Source organism: Haemaphysalis longicornis, unplaced genomic scaffold, assembly GCF_048455015.1.
Source record: "Haemaphysalis longicornis isolate Haplotype H1 unplaced genomic scaffold, Haemaphysalis longicornis Haplotype H1 scaffold_6, whole genome shotgun sequence".
Taxonomy (NCBI): Eukaryota; Metazoa; Arthropoda; class Arachnida; order Ixodida; family Ixodidae; genus Haemaphysalis; species Haemaphysalis longicornis.
The window spans coordinates 115,315,960-115,338,578 of record NW_027526407.1 but is presented as its reverse complement, the minus strand read 5'-3'; the positions used below and the strand labels follow the sequence as shown (position 1 = coordinate 115,338,578).

Here is a 22,619-nt window from a genome sequence, read left to right as displayed (position 1 = left end):
GTACACCTTTTTGTGCTGAGCAACCCAGCCCTCAAAATCACGAAGCATACAAATAAGTAGGCGTAGCATGTGGTCACTTGCTAAGTGTGTCACCTGCTAGTGCCTATCACAAGCCTGTCATTGGCTAGGTGGTATTATCAAGTGACCCACCGCCGAACCGAATGCTTTGTTATTATCGCACTAATGTACTTTACATTTATCAAGCAGCCCAAAGACAACGTAATTATGCAAGCGAAATTTCTTTACAGCCCATGTCACCACAAGTGTAACTGCAGCCCATTGTGCATTTTGTTGTTTTGGCTCCCAGCTCAGCACAAGGCATACTTTCTGCTTTCAAGGACTTGCTGGAGGTATGCGTAATATCAACAGCGGAGCTGTTGTTACTGGCCGTAAGTTCGCCGTTGCAGGAGAAAATACCATGAAAATCTCGAGCGCCCGCGAGTGCGTGCCTCGCGCTGACCGCCAAGTGTCCTCGGCTGGCGCAGCGGATTTAGCAATTGATTGATTGATTAAAACATCTTTATTCAGAAGTCCAAAGAAACAGGACGAAAGGAGCTGAATATTCCAATTCCAGGATTTCACTGGCTTTGAACGACGCTATGGCTCTACTAGCCATCACTTGAGGGCAGGGTAATCGCTGCACAGGGTGGCCTGCCATTGCTTTTTTGACGTGTTTGTGAGTGGTTGTACTGTTGGTGGTTCCGGCATGCCCATACTGCGGGGAACGCATCCGCCATGTCCCGGCAATATGGGAAAAAAGGAGAGCATAGCGTGGGCTACCAGCAAAGTAGTCTAGCCAGTGTAGGTAGTGTGTCTTTCTCAAAACGCCGGAGTGTGCTCGTCTTCTTTAGTGAGTCCGGTTGTGGAAATGTTGTTCTGATAATTCTCAATATGTTTAAGTATTCGGTTGAGGTTACGCTCGCCATGTGCAAGGATGGGTATTGTTACAAGAAGGGCGATATAAGAAGACCTCGAGCAGTGGCATCGGTGGCTTCGTTCCCCTTTTGATCCGTGTGTCCTGGCGTCCATATAATGACCACATTTTCCTGTGGGTGTATACGAAGAATTTGGTCAGTGATTCTGAACACATTGCCCTGTATGAAATTAATGCAGGCCTCGTATGAACCAGTTAGAATTTTTGGCCTGGGGTTGGAAGCGATGGCTACGGCGATGGCTGCTGCTTCTCTCTGGGTAGCTAGTTTTGTCTTTAGGGTAGCGGAATATACAACTCGTCCATCCGGTGTCGTAACTGCCGCTACCATCTTTTTTTTAAGGTCCACTGGGGTCTATATATAGGGTGTTCCGTTTCCTGTCCCATAGTCGGCCCAGGGACTAATCCCTGGCTTTTCTCCTCTCGGCGTCATGTGTGGTGTGCATAATCCTAGGTATCCGACTAATTGTAATTTTTGCTCTAAGGTCTAGAGGAAGATGTTCTACCGGCTCTGGCTGCCCGCCGGTGGTGTTGATACCTAGGTTCTCCAATAGCCATTTTCTATTGGATGTTTGGCTTAGGCATTTAATTTGGGCAATCTTCTGAGCTTACATTAACTGTTTCACTGCGTTACGAGCACCTAGCTCCAGAAGTCTGATAGGGGACGTTGAGTTATGAATCCTTAGGGCCGTCTTGTACTCTTGTCTAATTTGAATAATTACTTTTTCTACCTCACCCTTGGTGAGTTGGAGGTGCGCCATCCCGGAGATAATACGCGATACAACAAAAGCTTGTACTAGCCTTGTAGCCTGCTGTTCACCAAGTCCGGGGTGTTTATTCCTGAATATTTTGATCATACTGAGGACTTGTTTTGTTGCTGCCACGAGTGTTTTTAGTGTAGCTCCATTTCCCATGCCGTGTGCAATGTGTTTTCCCAGAAGTTTGATACAGTTGTGTCGAGAGACCAGCTCGACATTCATTTGAACGTCGTAGTTATCGCGTGTTTTTCTTCTGGGGCTCTTAAGAATTTGTAGAGCACACTTCTCCGAGGCGCATTGCAAACCCTTGCTATTAGCATAGGCATCAAATACATCGGTGGCTCTTTGCAAACTAAGTGGCAAGAACGCGACGGAGCGAGAAAGTGGTGACCGCTTGTAAGCCCGTGCCTCGCGGGGACCGCAGAGTCTCCTGATTGCGCAGTAGCTTTAGCAAACCGAAAAATTCCAGCGCTGTCGTCAAGCGCTGCAGTGTATGTAAAAAAGCTCAAGCTCTGTTGCTACAGCTCAAGAACACCCTGTTTAGGAGAGGTCACCGCGGCCACCACGTTCTATATAAGCCAGTATAGATACTTCGAAACATGACTACGAATGTGCCAATCAGTGCCGGGACTACTTCCAGATGTCGTCACAGCTGTCTCGAGCTGATGGCGAAGAGCTGGAGAAAATATGCAATGCTTATGATTACTTTGCATCCACCGCACGAAGGTAATAATACGACGGCCTCTTTGATGCATATGACGACGATTACTAGCACCGGAACTATGAAAATAATCGATGATACTGAAACTTAACTATGTGCCCACCAATTCTCTCCTTCAAACGCTTTGCCATTCAAGGCTTGCGCGTGAGTGCACGTTTCTATGAATTTTTGTGATGGCCAATATTGCGCGAAGATTGGCCTATCAGAGTCTGCTCTTTTAGATTCTTTTCAGTGAAGCGGAGTAAAATGGAAACTTATAGCGGTCTCCTACATCAGCCCGGAAATATTGCAGGTGCACGTATTCATGACAGGTGTGTCTGTAAGTGATCTCAGCGTGAAAGTATTTGCCTTGAAATGACTATGAAAGACGCACAGAAAACGTGTCTGCGTTACTGAGACTACGTCAAATATTTGTAGCTGAGATTGTTCACACTCTAACATTGCAAGCTTTCTATTGGAATAATGTTTGTATTCGCTTGTTTGTTTTAGTTAGATTTGTCCCAATTATTACTTTTTATCATTATGAATCATTGGTCCTTGCGTTTCAATACCCGCAGCTATTTCTTTTAGCTTGTATTTTACGACCAATAGTGAACTCCTGTCGGAAAGTTTACATAATATGGTAGATGGAGTACCGGGAATAGATATTGAGACTTGACGCTAATTTATCACCATTAAATTAATCACCATCATCATCATACTAATCAGCTTGCTCAAGTCCACTGCAGGACGGAGGCCTCTCCTGTTAACATTCAACTGCTCCTGTCGTGTGCTATTCTACGCACAGTTTAGACCCCAATTTCTTTATGTCATCCCCCCATCGTGTCATCCCCCATCTTTATGTCATACCCCCCTTCCCCTTCTTCCAGACCCATATCTTGGATCCACTCTGTTACCCTCATTGCCAACCTGTTGTCGGATCGTCTCACTACGTGGGCCCCCCAAGCTCATTTTTTCTTTATTTGAACTATGTTATTGTAAAAACTAGTTTGTTCTGTGTCCAAGGTAGATTATTACTGATCCCATAGTACTATTCCTAACATTATTCATTCCCTGGCGGCCTGTTGAGCGGACCTAAGTTTGCTTTCTCGTTGCTTTGCAAACCGCCACGTTTTAGCTCCGTATGTCATCACTGGCAGTATGCTGGTTCCAGACTGTTCTTTGGAATTATAGAGGTAGCTTACTTTGTATTATCTGGGAGTGCTTTCCGAGTGCTCCCGAGCTCATACCTACCCTCCACTGGATTTCTCCCTCATGGTTCGAATCAGCGCTAACCATCGATCCGAGGCAGTTATATTCTGTTACTTTCTTTTTACATCGTGTTTTAGCCTTGCGCCTTATGATATGAGGTTTGAAGAGGGAGGTTTGAAGATGGGAACAGGGACGAAAGTAGGAATGCAAGACAAAGAAGAAAGTAGAGGTAGAGGGGTTGAAAAAACTGAGATGGTCACGAAACTTTTAGGTTTCAGAGTCTACAGTTATGCATGCAGTCCAGTGGCGTGCAGAAAGCTTATCAGCGACCTGCAGTATTTGTCTGCCTGCACCCAGCTGTTGTAGTCATCCGGTTTATCCCACCGGAGTCCAACCTTTCTGAGCGCGTCGTCTCGAGCTCTCCTTCTTCCCGCGATCGTCCACAACCGATGGTTGACATCAGCTTAAGCCGCCGGGACGGACACCGCGGAGAAGTTACTGGGTCATCTTTTGTGTGCCCCCAACTACAAGTAACTGAAGCTGAGAAGGCCAACCCCGCCCGAAGGCTCCTGAGAGGAACTTCCTCCTCCTGGGAAAGATTAGGGGAGAGGGAGCAGACACACGGGGGAATAATCCACGTGTGTGCCTTCTGAGAAGAGGTTTTCGGGGTAAAATCCCGCGAATATCAAGGAAGGGGGCTAGGGGAGGATTCAGGAGGGGGGGTGAAGAAGTGTGGAAAAGATTTTCCGCTGTCAACCTGTGCGGACGTGCTTTTATGGTGCTCCGAAAACAGCGTGGTTCTAAATTGAAGGAGAGCGGAACGGCAGAGACAGCGGAGGACCGCCGAAGCTGAGTATTTACCTGCACAGTTCTTTGTCGTTGTGTCGGGGTTTTCAGCTGAGATGACGTGTAGAAAGCTGGTACAGTGTGGTAGTGGTCCGCGGCAAATACACGCCGAGCTTCAGTGGGTTGGCGACGAGGGAGATGAAAGGGCAGGTACGTGCCGTTTATGCTTAGCGGTGTCGTGGCTAGAATGCGTAGAAGCGCGGAACGCGGGGTTAGCAAGCGGGTTGCAGAACTGGAGGCAGCGCTAAGTAACGAACGCGACGAACGGAGGGCCATTGAGTGAAAGTTAGAAGCAGCGCAGATGAAGTCAGGAAGGAGCGTTGTTAAGCTCGGGCCCCTCACTTATTAATTAGAACAGCCCGGCTATTAGATATCTTTCGCTGGTGTAGCTTGTTTACCTGTGTGGTGTTTGTTTTCACGCCGGCCTAGCCAACAAAGCTGACTTGATCTTGAGGCGCACAAGGAGAAACCGCGGAAGCGTGCTTATTATTCGCCGTGCTTTTGTGTCCACCCGACGAGGGGGCCGGGAGACGACGCATACCAACGCGTTGGTCACTCCATAATAGCTGAAAGCGATGTAAGCTTTCTAAGAAGGATTTTCTTGCGAGAAGCAGGCGCAGGGGGACCATTCACATTTTAACGACCGCGATTACCACTACCAGGATCCGCGAACCGGACTCGAGCTGGAGGTCGGTAAAGGGGTCAAATCGTGGGTCAAACAGAGGAAGAGGTCACTAAGCGTTCAGTCTGTAATATTTGCACTGCTTAAAGTTACTGGGCGATGTTCAGTTCGGCACGCGTCTGAGCCTGGCGACTTGGCGGATGGGCTGCGGCATTGGGTAGACGGCCAGGCTTTTTTAGGCGCTCCACGTGTTAACAAAGAAAAGGAATTCTGGCGGCGCGGAGCAAAAACATAGGCGAGCACTGTATGACAATACTTTAAGACGTGCCACCCGGGTGCCGATTCATGTCGTTAGGTCTGGTTTCTGTTGGTTGGTTTTCATTTCGGTTATATCTGTGTTTTGCGGAATACCTTTGGGTTTCTGTATGAGAGTGAGAGAGGTGGGTCACTTGACTATCTAGAACCTACCTTGCTTTTTTGTCACGGTGGTCAATCTGTGGCTTAGTGCGCGCTAATGAATGAGCCATCCTCACTCGCACGTTGTTACGTCCCGTTTGTGGGTGTGGTTCTAGTAGTAAACCTGAGGAGGTTGATGCTTTGGGGACGAACAGAGACAGGATGAAAGCACAGCGAGCCCCAGTCGACGCGGGCCTTGCCCGACCTCTTGTATGCGACCACGAGCCATGAGTTCTAAATACAGAGTGTAAATAAAGTGTACATATTGTACATTTTGAGTTTCCTTGGAGTAGACCGTCGTCGGCTATATGCCGTCGACCAAAGAGCCATCGAGTAGTCTTTTCATTGGATCATCACTTCGATCATCGATTTCGGCTGAGCGATCCCGCAAACTCGTATTTTAACGAGCGCAATTTCGCCAACAAAAGACGAACACCTCGGCCCACGCAGCGAAGGGGAGGCATGCACCGAGGTGACACACGTGGTGCAAGCAAAGAAAGGCTGCAGTTACTCCCACGTGCTGCAAGATAGGCCAGAAAATCCAGTAGATAAGCCGTGTACCAGCAAAGAGCGGCACGTGGCAGATGATTGCGTGGTAATCATTGCGGGGAAATTCCAACATGAAGAGGAGCAGCGCTGTCACAGTGAAAAGGGTAAAGGGGGATAAGCGCTTGACGGTGGGGTATTTCCCCGGTCAAGCGATGAAGACGGTGATGACTCGAGCGAAGGGGCAGCTGGCCTTCTCCAGTAAACCTAGAAACCTTGTGGCGATTGCCGCAGCACTTAACGATGTTTTCAAGACAGAGGAGGGAAAACTTTGCCAGAAAATGGTGAATGGGGTAGATGACCTGCAGGCGGATGCCCCAAATGTGCTCATTGCAGTCTGCACCATGCCGGAGGTGACAAAGCAGGGCGTGCACACCGAAAGGGCAGTACTCGCTGCAAACAGCAAGATCGTGAGGTGCGGCAGGGAACTCGGGCTTGAAGTGAAGAGACGTGAACAGGGTAGTGGACAGCATTGGACATAGGCAAGCTTTTCAGTGGGGCGGGATTCACTTCAGCCTCAGGCTAGGAAACAAGTTGGGGTGGCGCTTAGGTGAAAGAGCGGTAGCTTTTTTAGATGGCTCCGCACCGCCAAGGAAGAAAAGTAGAAGACGAAGGGAAAGCAACGGACACATGCACACTGAATGATGGAGGCAGCCAGGCCTAGAGCTAACCGGAGAACCTACAGGAATATGTATGTTTGTGGTTTATTGGCGCAAGGGTTTCTAAGACCAAAGAGCGCCAGAAACTGTTATGTGGTCTTTCAATAGTCATGTTTGTGCTTAAAATATGTATGAAATGAGCATGATACATCTTAAAATACTGTATATATGGGTGTAGAGGGCCCGTCCACTAAAGCATGAAGATGTTCATAATGGTGGCTGAAATGGATTATGGGTGCAACGTGATGCACCTCGAGCCAAAGAGCATGCGACGAGAGTGGGCCTCCCGTACGGACAAAGGGAGCATGAGGGCCTCACTCACTGCTCGTAGGCTCTGAGGTCACGCACTGTACGAGATGAGTTTTAAAAACTTGATGTCTGCAAGATAACTTAAAAGACTTTTGTTTGTAAACATAGGTTCATCTCCTAAAAACAGTGAAGGATGTAGTGGAATGTTGTAGGTATATATTTTCGGGAAATGCCGTTTTCTGGCTTCATTGCAGAATGTGCACTCAATTAATACATGGAGGACGGTGAGTCGTTCCCCACACTTGTTACAAACAGGTGGGAGTGTTCCATTCAAAAGATATGCGTGTGTAGCGTAAGTGTGGCCTATTCGCAGTCTGCAAATGGATACTTCAATGAATCTGTTTTGTTTTTCTGTTGTGTATCTTCCTAGGTTTGGTTTTACTGAGTGGAGCTTGTTGTCTGTGTGTGTGTCCCACATGTGTTGCCAGCATTTACGGATTCCCCTCCGGATTACTGGTTTCAGATCGAGGTGAGGGACCTGCGCTACATCAACACCACTTCGTAGGGCCGCCAAAGTGGCGTTCTGGTCAGCAATTTCATTGCCCAGAATGCCACTGTGTCCAGGGATCCAGAAAACAAGTATTTTTAGCTTTGACTTATAGGCAGTTATAAGAGCTTTAAAAAGGCGGTTTAGAATAACGTTTTTTGTGGGCTTAAAGGAATCCAATGCAGTTACTACGCTTAGGGAGTCTGTGTAGATGACTGATTGTTGTATTTTGTTCTGTGTAATGTGCTCCACTGTGATTAGAATACCATAGGCTTCTGCTGTAAAGATGCTACAATTTCTGTTCAATGTCCTTGTGCTGGCAAAGTCCGGGCCATGTGCAGCACAGGACACAGAAGAAGAAGACTTGGAAGCATCTGTGTAAAAAGAGGCGCATAGATATCTGTGTTGTAAACTTAAGAAATGCTGTAAAATCAATTTGCGGGGTGCACGACGCTTGTCAATTGGTTTAAAGGATGTGTCACAATGAATAGTTGACATGTCCCAAGGTGGGACTATATCGGCGATACAGGTTTTTATGCCATCATCTAAAGACACCCCTATCTCCTCTGCAAGGCCTTTGACACGCAAGGCTACAGGGGCAGGGATCGACGGGCGCGCTAAATACAAATGGGCGGATGAGATGTCATTCACAATAGAATTGCATGGGTGATTCGTCATAGACATTGTCCTAATAGCATAGAGGAGTGCTGTATAAGCACGCTGGTGCTCTAGGCACCAGTGGTCGCATTCTACATAAAGACTCTGGATTGGACTTGTCCTGAAGGCTCCAGAGGCAAGGCGAAGGCCCAAATGTAGTACTGGGTCTAACATTTTTAAGGCAGTTTTAGACGCGGACCCGTATGTTACACTTCCATAGTCTATACGTGACCTAACTAAACTCACAAAGAGACGTAGAAGGCAGTCTTTATCAGCACCATAAGACTGATGTGACAACACTTTTAAAATGTTAATGGTTTTTAGGCATTTTCGTTTGAGTTTCTTTAAGTGCTGTACGTACGTTAGTTTTCGATCAAGTACAACACCTAAAAACTTGTGTTCTTTCTTGACAGCAATCCGTTCTCCGTTCAGTGTGACATCGGGTTCTCGACGAATTCCACGCTGTCTTGTGAATAACACACATGTACTTTTGTGAGGATTCAATTTAAAACCATTTTCTTCCGTCCATTTTGCAAGCCTGTTCACACCCAACTGTATCTGCCTTTCACATATGGACTGATTGCATGACCTAAAGCTTATTTGGACGTCGTCAACATACATTGAGTAGGAGATTGAGGGTGGCAACGATTTCCCAAGTGAATTCATTTTAATTATAAACAGAGTACAGCTTAATACTCCACCCTGGGGAACCCCATTTTCTTGTATGTATGTTCTTGATACCACTGTCCCTACTCTTACCCTAAATGTCCGCTCCGACAAATAACTTTCAATAGTGTTTAGCATATGTCCAGACACACCGAATGCCTTGAGATCAAGCAGTATGCCGTAACGCCAAGTTGTATCGTATGCTTTTTCTAAGTCAAAGAAAACAGAAAGACAGTGCTGTTTGTGGATAAAAGCATCTTTGACATACGACTCAAAGGCAACTAGCTGGTCAGTTGTGCTTCGACCTGATCGGAAACCAGCCTGACAACTGTCCAGGATGCCGTTAAATTCAAGAAAATGGATTAGCCTCTTATTTACCATTTTTTCAAAAACCTTTCCTAAGCAACTTGTCAGAGCTATTGGTCGGTAACTGGCAGGTAGTGAGGCATCTTTCCCCTGTTTTAATACGGCAACTACAACTGCTTCTCTCCAAGCTCTTGGAAAGTATCCCGCCGCCCATATTTTGTTGAACAAGTGCAAGAGTGTTCGGAGAGTTTCTGGGTGCAGATGTTGTATCATTGTGTATGATATACTATCTGCCCCAGGCGCTGAAGCCTTACATGTTCCCAAGGCGACCAAAAGCTCTGTTATGGAAAATTCCGTGTTGTATGGTTCGTCAGATCTTTTGTTATCACGAATCGGTTTCTTCTCCATAGATGTTTTGTGTCGTAAGAAAGCATTCGTGTAATGAGCAGAACTCGATACATATGAAAAGTATTTCGCAAGTGTGTTTGCCTGGTCCTCTAGGGTATCGCCTGTACTGTTGACCAAAGGTAGGGTGTGTGTTTTCCGTCCATTAAACTTTTTAATTCTGTTCCATACTTTGCCTGCATCTGTGTACGAGTTGATAGAAGTCACGAAAGAGCGCCAGCTATCTCTTTTTGCTTGCTGGCGAATGCGTCTTCCTTGTGCTTTTGCACGTTTGAAGGAAATCAAGTTTTGCGAAGTGGGGTACCTGCGAAGGACACCCCACGCCTTATTTTGAGCCTGCCGTGCAAGCCTACACTCTTCATTCCACCACGGCCTCCTAGTGTTAGGTGTGGCACCAGATGTTTGCGGAATTGAGCCCTCGGCAGCATGAAGAATGTGTGCAGTCACCAGTTCACAGGCTTCGTCAATGCCCAAATAGCTTAAGGACGTGTATGAAAGCTGAGATAATTGTTTAAATTTTAACCAATCAGCACCAGATTCCTTAAACTTCTTATGGCAGATGGAACTGTTACGGGCTTTATCAATGCCTTTCAAGATGACAGGGAAGTGGTCGCTCCCATAGGGGTTGTCGTCCACTTCCCATTCAACAGCCGGAAAAAGGACAGAAGAGCCGATCGCCAAGTCTATGTGTGAGTATGTATTGTGTGTAGTGTTGTAGTATGTCGGCTCTTTTTTGTTAAAGAGACAAGCTCCGGATGAGAAGAGGAATTTTTCTATCAAGCGGCCCCGGGAATCTGTGCGTTCAGATCCCCATAGTGGGCTGTGTGCATTCAGGTCACCTACGAGTAGGAACGGTTCCGGCAGCTCATCTATGAGAGACTCAAATTCAGAGCTAGATAAACGATATTCAGGGGGAATGTATAGTCAGCAAATTGTTGTTAATCTGTTGAAAATAATTGCCCGGATTGCAACCGCTTCTAGGGCGGTACGCAATTGAAGAGATTGGCAAGGGATAGATTTTTGCGTAACTATAGCTACGCCACCAGAGCAGTGCGTGCAGCTATCTCTGTCTCTCCTAAATACTGAGTATTGGTTCAGGAAATTGGTGTGCTTAGGTTTCAAGTGTGTCTCCTGTAAACATAGGATGGCTGATTGCGTTTTGTGTAGGATTTCATATATATCATCTAGGTTTTTAATAAGGCCCCGGCAGTTCCACTGTGTAATTATTTGTGCTACCATAAATGTTTAGGGAGATTTTACCTGGTGTAGATGAGGACTCGGGCTGGATGTATACTATCTATCAGTTCTGACTTGGGCCTGTGACACGGGTGGCTGGTGGCTTTTTGCCTCGCCCCGCCATGGTGCGCTGTTCTCTTTCCGCCTTTGGCACTGGCAGAGACGGTGTTACCTCCATGTCATCATCTGAGTGGTGTGACAGTGACGAGATGGAGTCCTTGCGGGCTCCGCCTCGGGATATGTTCGAAGTGGAGGCAGGAGCCCCTGCCGTCCCCGACTGTTTGTTGGACACAGAAGTGGTCGTGGGACCGACCACATCTACGTCCATGGCCGCCTGCAGTCTGGCAGCCGGAAGAGGAGGATTGACAGCAGAGCCGTCACTCCTCACACTCGCAGCTAACACAACACTTGCGGGCGCCACAGGTGTCGTGTCGGATGGTTGGGCTGCCTTGGGCAGCACCTGGGGGGGCTGGGACGGCACCAAGTCTGCTTCGCAGTACTGGGTGGCCGCCGTGACTAGACGCCGCTCCGCCCCCCGGCGAGCTGCATCGGCATACCTTTGCGAAAACATTGAGTGTTTCTGTCGTGCTTCTTGATAGGTAATGTTCTGGGTGACCTTCATGTTTATGATTTCTTTCTTGGCTTTGAATTTAGCACATGACCGAGAGTATGCAGCGTGGGGTTGTTCACAGTTGGCACATTTCAATACATTAGAAGCACAGTTCTCTGAAGGGTCATGATGTCCTGCGCACTTGGCACATGTCAGTTTTCCGCGGCAGGTGGTAGTACTGTGCCCATACCGCTGGCACTTGAAGCAGCGGCGTGGGTTGGGTATGTAAGGTCGTACGCTGCAATGAAGGAAGCCTGCAGTGACAGACTCCGGTAGGACACTTCGGTCAAAAGTTAGGATCACATGTTTCGTTTTTACTTCTTTGCCATCGCGTCTGATCATTATTCTTCTTACCGCAGTAACGCCCTGGTCACGCATGCCCTCGAGGAGGTCAGACTCACTTTCATTGAGCAGGTCCATCTCAGATATGACGCCCTGCGAGCTGTTAAGGCTCCGGTGTGGCGTTACAGCTACTTCAAGGCCAAGTAGGTCGGTCTGGTTCAAGAGACTATCAGATTGTTTTTTAGTAGATAGTTCTACAAGCACGTCCCCCGATGTCAGCTTCTTTGCCTTGTAGTTCGCGCCAACTACACTCTCAATAAACTTGGCAATTAAGAAGACCGACTTGCAGGTAACTGGAGATTCCTTGTTCTTAGATTGTATCACTAAGAAGCGAGGAAAGTTGTCCGGGGTGTTAAATTTCATGTTGGGCAGAGGTTTGAAAATTACATCGGTGCGGGCCCTTTTTGGGGCCCGATCATTTGGAAGAGAGGATTTCGAAAGTACCATGCGGCATAGTATAAAGCAGGGAACTGGGGTACTTTCTTCTTTGACGTTACCCTGATGGTCAAAGAGGTCCCGGAGCTCCCAGCCTGATAGACAGACAGGGAGCCCATCGGCCGGAGCTTGACCAGGGCTCCGACGGCCACCGTTCACGGCTTCTAACCCTTCACCTTTCAACTTCTCGCCACGGTAGGTAACAGCTTAAGTATGGGGGGCTCGGGGTACGCGGTGTCGCCACTCACCGTCACCAAGATTACTCAAGGTGCCCCGTGCGGGGAACCTACAGGAATAGCTGACAACCTTGACAGAAGTGATTTAAATGGAAACAATAGAGCGAACAATTTTGCAAAGCACAAAAATAGACCCCCGAAGCGAAAAGGGCCAAAACATGCAAAAACAATCACGCCATATCCACGGAATGAAAGATGATAAGTGGGGCGAAGCTCGAGAGGGGAGATCATCGGTAACCGTAACTCTCCCGTGAAAGTTCGCCCATTACATCATTAAGGAAGACATAAGACTGTGTGCGTACATTGTACAAATCAACTTTTACTTTGTTCTTGTTCGTTTGTTGTTGTTGTTGTAGGGTTCCTGAGGCTGCAAGCAAGCACTCGTATCGGCAGGAAAACCCCGATGCAGTGAGAGCTCGCGAGGCGGCTGCAAAAAGCATCAAGCGAGCTCAGCCCGAAGCTGCCGACGCGCGGTTTAAGCGCGACTTTCTAGACGAGATGCTTCGGCCTCTCTTTCGCGCACGGCGGGATCCTGTCGGCGAGCGCGCGCTGCCGCCGCCCTGCGCGCCCTCCGCTCCGCAGCCTTGTCAACAACCACCTCCTCCATCCGGTGACTCGTTGCGAAAGAGGAAGCGCGTCAACAGCGATTGCCTTTTATAGTGTCAGTCACGTGCGAGTGACGTCATCATGACGTCACTCACACCAGCGCCACCTGCGAGTGAGTCATCGAACTAGGCGGTCACTTTGCGCCACCTTCGAGTGAGTCATCGAACTAGGCGGTCACGTACCACGAGACACAAGGAATGGACAGACCCACGGCTTTAGGAGCTTCGCCCCTAAAAATATTTCTTCAGCTACACAAATATGCAGGGAGGCAGAAAGCCTGATAAGTGGGTAGAAATTCAAAACTAACTTGAAAGGGAAGAAATAAACCTTTAAGCTTCACCCGAGACTCACCTCAGAGAACTAGAAGCCTCACCTGCCATAGACAATCATGTCTGCCAAGGTTGCAACAAGAACACAGGAATTAGGATTTAAGGAGGTGTTGGCATGCTCAATACACAAAGAACTGACTGGCAGAGAGTACATAAAAGCTGTAAAGAGCATCTATGGGTTATAGGCACGATAACGGGGGAAAATACATGCTTAGGAGTTGTGTATCTGTGGACCAGAAGTAGTGCTAGGGACGAAAATGGGGAAATGGTAAACTGTTTGCGAAGAGATATAAACAAGTTCAAAGATTCCAGGTAAATAATCGTATTTTAAGATATGAAGGCCAAAACAGAAGGTTTGGATGGATACACAGACCAGAACGGTTCTCTAGTGAAAGATATGTGTAAGGAAAACCGGCTTGCAATAGTAAACACGGAAAACAAGTGTGAAGGACGAATACCGTGGGAAAGCGGTAACAGACGGTCAAGCATAGACTATAGTCTTGTCTACGAGACAGTATACGAAAGGTTGCGTGAAATGAGGATAGATGAAAATGGAACAGACCGCTTAGGAAGCGACCACAAGCGGCTTACCGTGTACTTTAGAGGCTCAACCAAAGCAGAAGTTAGAAATAGGTACGACAGGAGGAACTAATTTGAACAGTGAGCAGTTGCAGATCATCGCTCATAGAATAGAAGATGAAATCAATAAATACCCAGACAAAAATTGGAATTACGGAAAATGATTGCGTTTATAAGGGTAAAATGAATGAAGCTAAGCAACGAAACCGATGGAAAACAAAAAGGAAGCAGAGAAGCTGGTGGAATAAGAAAATAAAACAGCCTGTTTAGTAGCAAAAAAAGGCGTCCAAAGAATATAGAGAAGCAAAAAGAACTGGTATGAAACCAGAGATAGTGAAGAAAAGAGGGATATCTACCAGGAAAAAAACTATAAGTGCAGAAAATGGTGCAAGCGAAGATCAAGCAGAAAAGCGAACAATGGATGGCAGAAATACGGAAGAAAGAGGAGGAGGTGAAACATTTAGAAGGAGAGCACACATTGGCGCATATTCATCGAGTGATTAGTGAAAGGCTTAAAACAATAGTGATAGGGAAGTCTGCACCGATAACATCTGCGCGGCAGAAGACTGCAGAAAGGGAAATACGTTAGAGCACCCTTGATTGAAAAAAGGCAGAGCCAACCTAGTTTCCATCGAGTGGCCGTGGCAGAGCAAAATGTTTCACCCACAAAGCAGTGGGTCCGGACGGAATACCAATTCAACTGTTAAACGAGCTTGAACCTAAATAAGGAATCGTTTATGAGGTCAATAGCTAGGGTGATACAAACCAAACAAATAACGAAGGACTGGCTAGAAAGCAGGATGAATTTCATTTATAAAGGGAGATGCAACAAAGTCAATATTGATTCATGCAGACTACTCACAGCAACGTCAGTGGTGTATAGATTTGTGATGCAGGGGATAAAATAAAACATTCAAGCATAATTGGAAGAAAAGGAAATACTTGAGGAACAGCAGAACGAATTTAGACAAGACAGGCGATTGGATGATAAATTTTTCTTGATAACGCAATGCGTTGAAATTGCGCAAGCGCAGAATAGACCATCATAAATTAGATTCTTGGACGTTAAAGGGGCAATTACAACGTAATCAGAGAACTGCGATGGAGAATGCTGAAACTCCAGAGATTAGGTGACGAGTTAATAAAATTCTTTAGAACAATCTCTAAAGACAATACTGTGCTCCTTAGATGGTAAGGACAGAAATGCCCCCAGAAGGTCAACATCCATCTGGGAATTAAACACGGATGCTCTTTGAGCCCAATGCTGTTTACGCTTTACTTGGCAGGGTTAGAAAAGAAACAGAAAGAAATCAACTAGGGTTCAACCCAACCTATATGCTGCAAGGTGAAGTGGTGCAACAGCGTATTCCGGGACTGTTATACGCAGACCACATTGTTTTTTTACCTGATAGCCAGACCGATATGCAACGGCTCATAAATATTAGCGCCCAGGAAGCCAGGGAGCCCGGGTGAAATTTTAGCCCAGAAAAATCGGGAATAACGGTTTTTAATGACACTACACTGAAGCTCTGTCTTTCCAGCAAGACGAATTACCCAAAGTGAAGGAATATAAATATATGGGTGTGCGGATAAAAGAAGGGGATAACTACTTAGGAACTCACGAGAAGCAACTTAAGGGTAAGAGAAGGCAAGAGAGAGAGAGAGAGAGAGAGAGAAAGAGAGAGAAAAAACACTTTGTTCAAAAGCACGGTTAAGTGCGTTCGGTGACCGACAGCCGCAGACTGCCGGTGACCACGGTAGCTCTTTCCGCGAGACTCTTCTGGGTCTGCCATTCCGAGCTGCCCAGCGCCTTCTCCCAAGCTCTTCTAAGGGAATCAAGGGAAAGGGGGCTTCAGAGCAAGCCCATATGAGATGGGCGACTGTGTCCTTCGCACCACACGCAGGGCAATTAGGTGACAGACATAAATATTCGGATGAATATGGTGCAGTATGGAGCGACATGGCAGCGTGTTCGTCTGTAGTAGGCACCATAGACGTTCTTCGGCATTAGTAAGATCCCGATGTGCGGGCGGATACATTCGGCGGGAGAGGCGGTAGATGCGGGGATTTCTTGATAGCTTAGTAAGCGGTCTCGGGCTGATCGGGCTCCATGTAAGGGGACGAGGCTTGGTCCTGCTCGGGTCGTGAGCTTTCGAGCTGCTTGGTTGACCGCCTCGTTAGCCCCTCCAACCCTGCATGGGCAGGAGTCCAGATCAATTCCACTTAGGTGTTATGAGGATGTTGTACGAGAATTTTGAGTGCCTCAGGGGAATAGTCTCTTTGGCGAAGTTTTTGATGGCCGTTTTTCGAATCTGAATTATGATTGCAGGGGCCGGCCGGTGCGCTAGTGCTAGTGCAATAGCCGCCTCTTCTGCCGTTGCCGGATTTTGGGTGCGTACAGTAAGGGAATTGATGGGTGGGGTGTTGGGGTCATACAGAGCCGTCACAGCATAAGCTTCGTGATGTCTGTATTCGGCGGCGTTTACGTATACAGTGCTTGGGTTTATTGGGTATTTCTCGGTTAGAGTTCGGGCTCGCTGTTCCCTCCGCTTTTGATTGTGTATCGGGTGCATGTCTGGCGGGAGAGGGCGAATGAGAAGTTGTGCGTGAATGTCATCGGGGATGAGGACTCCGGTATCGGCAGTTATTGGTGATAGAAAATAGCCAGCGCAAGGAAGACGAGGACGAGGAAGGTAACAACAGACACAGCGCTGTGTCTGTTGTTACCTTCCTCGTCCTCGTCTTCCTTGCGCTGGCTATTTTCTATCACCATGAACCAATACCAACTCGCCCAGCTTGCCATCTTGGTATCGGCAGTTAACGGGGCTCACAGGCTCAGTCTGTGCATGATTTGTTGGCCGGTAGGGGATGCCGACAGTCGCGATAGCTGATTGAGCCTGTGGGCCTCTATTAGTATTGTATTGTAGCTGTATTGTAGACGCCCAACTGTTCCAACCTGGCAGTGGAAGTGCTGTGGCGTATGTGTAAGGCTGTCTTATAGACTTTACGACTGAGGCAATTTACCTTGTTCAGTTCGATCTGGGATGGGTTAAGGTATGGTAGCGAGTATGTAATAAGGGTGACTACAAAAGTTTAGATTATTCGGATTCTTTCAGCTTCTTTGAGTTCTTTATTCCGGGCTGCTACACGCCGTAATAGTCCAATTGTTTGGTTCACTTGAGTCGTGAGTTGCGCCGTGAAGCGAGTGTTGGCACGATGGCTCTGAATAATTAACGCCAATATCTTTATGCTGGGTAGATTCGGTACATCCGTTTCGCCAATACGGATTGTTATGCTTGAGGGTGGCTGGGAGATTCGCTTGGCTGGGGGCACGAGAAGTTCTGATTTAGCTGGGGAGCATCTTAAACCTCCAATTCTTGACACATCAATGACAACTTGGGCTCCTCTCTGCAGGGTACTTTCTATTTGAGCGTCACTGCCTCTCGACGCCCAAAGGGTTATGTCATCGGCGTACAGGCTATACCGCAGATTTGGACCTGATCCAGTTTGCGTGGGATAATAAGCATAGCGAGATTAAATAGCAGCGTTGAGAGGACTGCTCCCTGGGGTGTGCCTATTGAAGGTAATTCAATGACGTCCGACGTGATGTCACCTATTTGGAGTATGGCCGTACGGGATGTTAAGAAACTTCTGACGTAGTTATATGTACGTTGTCCGGGAGTTATGGATTCCAAGCCATCAAGTATGGCCGTATGCGACACTCTATCGAATGTCTTGGTAAGGACTAGTGTCCGAATGGCTGCCGCGTCCACTTTGAGGGTGGCGTAATAATATCATGAAATAACCGCAGGTGCACATCTTGAGTAGACAATCCCTCCCGGAAGCCTATCATGATATGGGGGAGGGCGTCAGTCTGGGCCAGGTACCTGACCAATCGTGCATGGATGACATGCTCCATTACTTTGCCCATACACGAGGTAAGGGAAATTTGACGGAGATGGTCGAGAGAAAGAGGTTTTCCCGGTTTTGGAATAAGAGAAATTTTCGCGTGCTTCCACGATGCGGGTAAGGTACCATTAGTCCAATAATAGTTGAAATACTGAGTGAGGGTGTAAATCGATAGGTCATCTAAATTCCGAAGCATTTTGTTACTTATGCCATCCATGCCGGGTGCCGACCCCGGGCGCAGGTGAAGAATGGCAGCTCGAACCTCCGCTTCGGTTACATCTTTGTCGAATTCTGTGTTTTCTTTTCCCTGATAAGGAGGTAGAGTGACTTTGGTAGCATTCGCTATGTAAAGCGTTTTGGTTCGCTCTAGGAGCTGTTGGTTCGTTCCTGGGTAGCTCTGAATTATTTGTGTGAGAAGGTTTCTTTGCACAGTTTTGGATTTACAGGGTCCAGCAAGTGTCTTATTAAGGACCATGTTCAGCGGATACTGAGGTTCCCTTTCATTTGGTCACAGAGTTGTCCCCATAAGGCTTGAGCAAGCTCTGCGGCGTGTGTTTCGATTGCTTGTTCAAGTTCCGCTGGTTTTCGTCTGAGGGGGCGGTTACGTTTATTGCATTTCCATCTGCGCTGTATACTCTTGTATGAAGCCCACATATGGTGCAGGCGGGTGTCTACTACTTCTGCGGGTATCTCGGGTTCTAGTGGTTGGTCGTGCTTACGTTTATCCTCTATAATTGGTCCACCCAGCTCTGTAGTGTATTCGCGTTAAGGTCCGGAGGGTCTCGTTGAGTGCGGGTTTGCCTACGTTCATCGCAGTTTGTTAGATGCTGCTGTCTTAAGCGTGGTTTGAGGTTTGAGGAAAGAGAGATACTAAGTTGAATGATGTAGTTGTCGCTTCCTAATGAGTGGTCCGTGCAGCTCCACTGTGCCTTTGCTACCCTGCTAGTGAGAGTGAGGTCTGGTGCAGTATCTTTCTGCACGCTGTTACCAATTCGAGTGGGTATGGAGGCGTCCGATTCGACTGTTATCCGGGGGGACTGCACATGTTCCCAGAGAAGACGGGCTTTTCTGGTTTTTCCTGTTATAGCCCCATGCATTGTGGGGCGCATTAAAATCACGTACTATTAGTTCTTCACATCCCGTATGGCATTGTTGAGCTGTTTGTACGGCCAAGCAAAAGAGAAACTTAAAGTGTGGGTGTGAGCCCGGGGCCCGCTATAAAAAACGAGGTCGTTTAGTCGAGAGGCACTGCGGTTCTTGGGGGTAAAGAACGACCAGATCATGTGGTATGTCAACGCTGTCGAACTGCAACCTCTCTGCCGGGATGTTTCTTTGGATCACGGTAGCCGTGTATGGGTTATTTGAAGTTTGGAACGATTGATATCCGAGAAGTTTAACGTTAGGGCCTGCCGCTTCTGTCGTTAGCAGCATTTGTAGGTTGGAACGTTTACTGCCGAAACCGCGGCAATTCCACTGCCACACTTTGAGGGTTTCACTGGGCTTGGCCATTCGCCTGATCATACATTGTTTGCGGGATTGCTTCAGTAGCTACAGGTGATGAAAGTGGTTGCCATTCCCTGAAAGTAATTTTGCGTTGCGGTTCGCATAGCTTCGACTGTAGCCTGCATGGAAACCTGATTGCTCAAGAGGGTTTGATGGAGGTTAATGTACTCCTCTTTGTGCTCGGGGAGAGCCTGTCTGCACGTACTTTCGAAGTAGGCAAGGTGTTCCTCCATGTTAGAAGGTTCTATTGGGGCGACAGGAGCGTCAGATGTTGCCCTCCGTTTTGGCGGCGGTGGCGTGGAGTTCTCGGGTGCATCTACCTGAGGGGAGGTTGCCTGTTGTTTTAGAAGGAGGTTCTCAAGTTTAAGTGCAGCATTTTCTTGCCGCAATAAGTTGATCTCGGCGCGAATTGATTCCAACTCCTTTAGGATGTCTGTTTGAGGCAGGGTGTCGAACCGGAACCGGAACCGAACCGAAAACCGGAACCGAACACAAATTTTTACCCAGAACCGGAACTGAACCGGAACCGTATTTTTCCGCCATTTCGGAACTGAACCCGAACCGGAACGATTCGAAGGAACCGTTCCAAACCGGTTCCGGCGACTCAAAAATGGGATTTCTAGTTTTCTATTTCGGTACCCTACCTTGCGTGTGAAGATATTTTGCCACTCACCAGACACAACCATGAAATATTTTGCGTAGTCTGCAGTTCCCAAGGCCCAACTTGTTCTCTTCTAATTATTGCCCTCAATTTAATGTAAAGTTGTCGGTATATACTATCAGTTTGCGTTAGGTAGTGCCCATCTCTCCGAATTATTTTTTACATTTACCATATCTCAAGTTATAACGCCTATTACGAGGCAACATGTCATGGACTATTCTTCATGGTTTCTATGTACATGGTGTTTAAAATCATGTAAAGTTTTCAATGTGTTGTTAATTCGCAAGCATCCCTGTCCGCTTGTGAAGGCCTTCAGGGACACCATCAACAATAAATCCATATCTTCCACTTATTCTAGTTTGAATGGGCAGTTACATGCAAACAGCACTGTGACACAAACACTCGCAGTTCTCAAAATTAACGTCACTTTTTCTTGTATACAGTGCCGCTGTGTCCTTTGGTTACTGCTCTAAGAGAACATGAGATATAAAAAAATGGGGAATCCTAATTTCCACTTTTAAAGTATATTTGATAGCATTTTCATGTTTTCTTGAATCTGCTCAACCTTAAACTTAAGAGGCGGATGGATTGAAGTCGATTAGTGCGGGTTAGCGGGTAGACTGGGGTGAATTAGTTAGGTGAGTAAATTAGCTAATGTGAATTAGTGGGGCTGGTGGGTTGATTAATTTGGATTAAAGGAATTAGCGGGTCAGTTAAGGGGGATTCGAAGGTCGGACCAAACAGGATATCTTTGGGGTCCTTGGAATTTGGAAATTTTGCAGCGTTCTCCTTCTCGATCAATCAGGAAATTTTGTCAAGCACAAAGCAGCCGCAAAGTTATGTGACAACCGCCTGAATGCTATAAAAGGTCTCTGTTTATGCCCGTATTGCGCTATTATGTTCTTGCTATATTAAAATTGGCATGTGGCACTAAAGTTAATAACTAATTGCCTAATGCATATTTTATATTCGTCAAAGGGTTTTCAAAACGTATGTATATATGAGGGGAGACAGTTGGAAAGAAACTAAACTGCAAGAAAAAAGGGAGGAACGATCAACTGGTTTGATGCAAGAGACGCCCGATAGCATTATTCAATACCTTCTCTTTCTTTGTGTTACCGTTGTGCAGCCTGCCACAGGTGTAGCATCTAAACCCCCGAACACAGCCCCCTCTGAGGAAGGAAGCTGAGGAAGCGACGATAGCACGTGCGCTTAGCCAAAGCGGCACCAAAACAATCATAACAGACTCTTAGCAGGCGTGGCCCAACTTAGCCAACGGTCGATTGCATGTTGCAACACTTCCGATGATCAGAGACCACCAACGAGACCAGTCACTGTTGTATGGGCACCAGCTCATAGTGGCATCCCCGGCAAACAAGATCACCAACCTCGTGGTTCGAGATATGACTCGCTTAGCCAGCGCAGATGAAGCCCGGCCCGAGTGCGTGCATCCTGAAGTCACAGACCAGGAAGTTACTCAGCACTATGGCCTCTTCCATAGAACGTATTCCTTCCCGCACAAATCGCTACCGATTAACCAGGAAAGATTACTCCGCACCCTATGGGCATACACCTCCCCACACAAAACCAGACTTCACCTCTTTGACGGGAGACAACTCTCTCCATTTCGTTGCTTCTGTGGAGCGCCTGCGAACCTAATACACATAGTAGGCGGCTGCGACAAGTGTGCCGTAGATCCATCCAACCTCCACGTTTCCATAGAGAATTCGGAGACAGCCATGGCCAGCTCCGGCCTGGAAGATCAGTTGCTCTTGATGGAAACGGCTGTCGATTCGGCCCCCTCGAATGAGGACGCCTTTCTGAAATTTTTCCTCGATTGAATTAAACTTCATTATCTCTCTCTCTCTCTCTACAAGTGATCATTACTGCGGCTTGTGACTTCACTTGGCTATCATCTTTCCTAGAGCCATATCGCTGTCACCTGTCGCTGAGGGGCCATTAGCAAGTTCCTATCTCCGGTGGTTCCCTATCCAATGTCGTCCTATACACGCCGTTCGATGAGTCTTTATAGCCATTCTTTCTTTCTAACAGCTCTGTTAGCAGATAAAAGATGAACAGAAGGAAATTTCTCCAAATGCCACCTGCCACCCTTGGCAGTCAGCGCCCCATACTCGTCATAGTACCATAGAAAACATTTTGCAGGTACAGTTAAAGGAGCTCTTCAACACTTTAGATAAACTCGCCGTGGTAGCGCAGTGGCTAAGGCGTTGTGCTGCTGAGAACACAGACGCGGTTTAGATTCCCGGCCCGCGGTGGCCGCTTTTCTGATGGAAGCGAAAAACGAAAACGTCCGTGTGTCCGAAATTTCGGCGCATGTAAAGATCCCCAGGTGGTCAAAATTAATCCGGAGCCCTCCACTATGGCGCGTCTAGTCGTCGGCATTGGGTCGGCGCGTTAAACCCAAAAATAAATAAATAAATAAACACATAAATAAATAAATAAATAAAAATAAATAAATAAATAAATAAATAAATAAATAAATAAATAAACAATAAAAAATAAATAATAAAATTATATAAAAAGTAGTAAATAAATAAATCAACACTTTCGATAAACGCTTTCACTCTTCTTCGCATCTGGAAGCACTGCGAA

General features: G+C 47.1%; 1 protein-coding gene across 1 annotated transcript in view; it reads right to left on the bottom strand.

Annotated features, from left to right (window-relative positions):
- Positions 1-22,619, bottom strand: part of LOC144143206 (venom metalloproteinase BumaMPs1-like) — a 198,650-nt gene that overhangs the window by 80,567 nt on the left and 95,464 nt on the right. The gene's annotated exons all lie outside the window — the stretch shown is intronic.